Below are 4,616 nucleotides of genomic sequence, written 5' to 3'. Positions count from 1 at the left end.
TTCAACTAGATTGAGAAAGGTTCCTTCCATTCCCATCTTGCTGAGAGTTTTGATCAAGAATGGGTGTTGGACCTTATCAAATGCTTTCTCTGTGTCTATTGATATGATCATGTGATTTTTATTTTTCTTGTTGATGTTGTGTACGATGTTATGGATGTTAAACCATCCTTGCATTCCTGGGATGAAACCTACTTGGTCATAGTATATGATCTTTTTGATGATGCATTGGATCCTATTTGCCAGGATTTTGTTGAAGATCTTTGCATCAGCATTCGTGAGGGATATTGGTCTGTAATTTTCTTTTTTGGCATCATCTCTTGCTTTTTTTGATATCACGGTGATGTTTGCTTCATAAAAGCTGTTTGGGAGTATTCCCTTTTTTTTCAGTTTCATGGAAGAGCCTGGCTAGGATTCATAGTAGCTTCTGTTGAGAGGTATGAAAGAACTCATTAGGAAATCCATCTGGGTCTGGGCTTTTCTTTTTGGGCAGATGTTTGATTACAGTTTCAATTTCCTCAGTAGTGATGGGTGTGTTTATATATGCTACATCCTCCTTATTTAAATGTGGAAGGTTATAAGTGTCCAAGAATTTGTCCATTTCTTCTAGGTTCTCATGTTTAGTAGCATAAATTTTCTCAAAGAAGTCTCTGATTACCCTTTGGATCCCTGCAATATCTGTCTTGATCTCCCTTTTCATTTCTTTCTTTCTTTCTTTTTTTGTATTTTGGGCCACACCCATTGGTGCTCATGGGTTACTCCTGGCTGTCTGCTCAGAAATAGCTGCTGGCAGGTACAGGGGACCATATGGGACACCGGGATTCGAACCAACCACTTTAGGTCCTGGATCTGCTGCTTGCAAGGCAAACACCGCTGTGCTATCTCTCCAGACCCACCTTTTTCATGTCTAATACAGGTTATCAGGTTTCTCTCTCTCTTTCTTTGTGAATTTTGCCAATGGTCTATCAATCTTGTTTATTTTTTCAATGAACCAACTTCTGCTTTCATTGATTTTTTTTAATTGTTTTTTGGTTTTCCACTTCATTGATTTCTGCTTTCACCTTTGTTATTTCCTTCTGTCTCCCTAATTTTGGTTCCTTTCATTGGTCATTTTCTAATTTTATGAGCTGCGTCGTTAAGTTATTCAGGTATGCCCCTTCTTCCTTTCTGATGTGTGCTTGTAGAGCTATAAATTTTCCTCTCAGGACCGCTTTTGATGTGTCCCATAGATTCTGACAGTTTGTGTCTTCATTACCATTTGTTTCCAGGACAGTTTTGATTTCCTTTTAGATTTCATCTCAGACCCACTGGTTGTTCAGTAGCAGGGTGTTTAATTTCCAATTGTTAAAGTTTTTCTTTTGTGTGCCTTTGTAGTTCACATCTAATTTCAGAGCCTTGTGGTCAGCAAAGGTAGCCTGCAAGATTTCTATCCTCCTTATTTTATGGAGGTATGTTTTATGTGTCAGCATGTAGTCTATCGTGGAGATTGACTGTGTACATTGGAGAAGAATGTGTATCCAGGTTTTTGGGGATGGAGTATCTTATATATACTAGTCCTCTTTCTTCCATTACTCTTTTCAGGGCTAATATATTTTTGTTTGGTTTCAGTCTCGTTGACCTCTCAAGTGTTGATAGGGCCTTGTTGATGTCTCCCACAATTATTGTGTTGTTATTGATGTCTTCTTCAGAGTTGTCAGTAACTGTATTAAATAATTTGCTGGTCTCTCATTGGGTGCATATATGTTTAATAGTCTGATTTCTTCCTGTTGCACATATCCCTTGATTAGTTCATAGTGTCCATCTTTGTCCTTTACCACTTCTCTGAGTTGGTGTCATCAGATATTAATATGGCCACCCCATCTTTTTAAGGGTGTTGTTTGCTTGGATGATTTTCCTCCAGCCTTTGATTTTGAGTCTGTTGGTTCTGACTATTCGGTGTTTTTCTTGTAGGCAGCAGAAGGTTGGATTCATCTTTTTGACCCATTTTGCCACTCTGTCTTTTATTTTTTATTTTTTAATATAATTTTTATTTTGAACATAGTGGTTTACATATTGTTGACAATAATATTTTAGGTACATGTTTACATAAAATCAAGGGGATTCTCATAACCGATTGTTCCTCCCTTCACCTCCGTTTTCGTCCTATCTCCAAAATCCTCCTCACCCCCGGGTCTGCTAGAAAATGTGGTTCCCTCTGTACTTAATTTACTACTTAGTCGTCTGCACTTGTTTGGTCTTGGTGTTTCCCTTATTTCCCCCTCTAACTGGGAGGCAGGATTAGATTGTTCAAGTTATGTACTTTTATTTAAAGAAGAGAAAAGTAATAAACTGAGGTAAAAGTATAATATGCTGAAAATGGGCAGAATACTTCTAGAGGCTCTCATCATCAGTTTGAGAGACAAAGGAGAAATATAAGGTCAAACACCCCAACAGTACAAAAAGAAGTGTCAAATATCCAGAGAGCACTCCAACATTAATAACGATAAGCACCACAAAAATAGCCATGGTCTTGAGATAAAAAACATGGCAAGGCATATAAAGAAAGAAAATAAAAGAAGGAAAAAACATAAATATAAATGGGGACAACCACTTCAATAATAACACTAAAACAAGGAAATCGACAAGAAGTAGATAGGTAAATAAAAAAAAGAATAGTAAAAAATGAGTATTTAAAAAAATAATATATATAAAAAATAAAAAATGTTTTGTGCTTTTTGCCTTTTTTCCCTCCTGCAATAGCATAGTAAATATTGAGGTCATTCGAAAAGGAATTCACTTGGCCTAAGAGATATGGGGTTTCTCCACCCTTGGAGTATATTGTCATGGGATTAACTATAGACTCCGTTCAGATTCATTTACTCTCCCCTTGGTGATTTGTGGTGTCTGGAAGGGTTCTGCTTCTTCCTGGGTTATAAAATCAGACCTCTGTATCTTGAGATCTCAGCATCTTCACAGGTCCAGGAGTGAGATTTATGATGAAGTCTTCCTTTGTGGTTCTAGAAGTTCTGTTCCTCAATGTCTTTAATCCATCTTCTGTCCTTGGCGGACTTGGTCTTTGCACTGATATTAATGGAACCTAGGATATCGTCTTTCATTGTGTTTCCAGAAACCCCATTCCGTTGCAATTGTCTCAGACAGACCTTTGTAACTGGGGATCATGGTTGTTATACAGGTGTAATTAAAACCCTAGACTGGGGTTTTTTATTGGTCCCAAGATATATACAGTCCAGTCATGGTTCTAGGAGCCAGTCATCTCTAAATCGCGATCTTGACTTTTGGACCGACCAAACGGTGACAAGTCTTCTTATTTTGTCTTATCGTTAGCTGGTGAGGTAGGATAACCTGCTCTTATGTCAAGTTCTTCCAATTTTCCTCATTGTCAGGATATCATATTAGAGCTGGCACTTGTTGGTGGCCCAGCACTATTAAGGATGTCCCGGTTGGGATTTGTTCCCATTCCTGTTGTGAAGAACTTTGTCGTTTCTATGTCTGGGATCCAGGGTTCAAGGCTGGACGGATAGTGTCTAATCACCTGGGGTCTAAGTCGGGTCCACATGACATATTTTCAAGGTGGGAGATATCCCTGTATTGTAAACAAGTATGAATTCTTATCCCTAGTAGATAAGAGCTTGTTTTCATATGTAGGATTTCCCCTTTTATTAGTGTGCCTTTGCAGGGAGAAATGGTGCTACATTATATTTTCAGTGCATTTGGGGTGGACAGAGAAGAAAACAGAAACAGGTCACACACCCAAAAAAGATAAAAATAGGAATAAAAATATATGTGCTCACCTATGTATATGTAGAACAAACATTTTTAAAAAATGAATTAAATTAATTAAAGGAACAAATTGATGCAAGTTTTACTAGTGTCTAATGAAGTCTCATATCTTTGCTAGTGTTTCACATAATGGATCTGTTTATTGGCAATAATGGCATACAGAAGTCTCCCATTATATCATGTTTCCATTCCTACGTTTCTCTAGGTTTGTGTGCAAAAAGTCTTACGTATATTGCTGGCTCTATGTTTGATGCATAAAAGTTGATCAGAGTTAGTACTTCTTGGTCTGTTGCTTCTCTGTTCACAACTTTGTCCATCTTGGTCATAAATGCTTTCTTGCAGTTGCATGCAAGAAAGGTCTGATAGAAATATAGCTGTCCCACCTTATGTTTGTATTTAAGTAGCTTGTATAATTTTTTCTATCCTTTTCCTTTGAACCTGTGTCTGTCCTGAACTTTAGGCTTTTGGGTGACACACTGTAGACTCTGGAGGGTAATTCTTTGCAGTGCCCTTAGAAATCGCTCTTGACTCCTGTGCCTGTCTGCCTGTGTTTTTGAATCCCTGAAGTACTCCTCAGAGCCCTGGGAAGCGAACCCTCAAAAAACTGCATTCTGAAGCTGCCCAGTGAGCGAGTAAGAAATGGCTGCCTGTGCAGGTTGCCAGACATAGTGCTTATTGCTCTACCTGCGGAGACGCAGCCCTGTTGTGCTTCTTCTGAGGAAACTGAGAACCTGCAGGGAGCTCTGTCCTGTGCTTCTCTGTCTTTCCTGGATTCTTGAAGCTCTCCCCATGGGAAGTGAACCTCAAAAGCTGTCATTTAGAGGCCCAGAAGAGTGCAC

This window comes from Suncus etruscus (genome assembly GCF_024139225.1).
Source record: "Suncus etruscus isolate mSunEtr1 chromosome X unlocalized genomic scaffold, mSunEtr1.pri.cur SUPER_X_unloc_4, whole genome shotgun sequence".
Classification (NCBI taxonomy): domain Eukaryota; kingdom Metazoa; phylum Chordata; class Mammalia; order Eulipotyphla; family Soricidae; genus Suncus; species Suncus etruscus.
Note: the sequence above shows the minus strand (reverse complement) of the source record.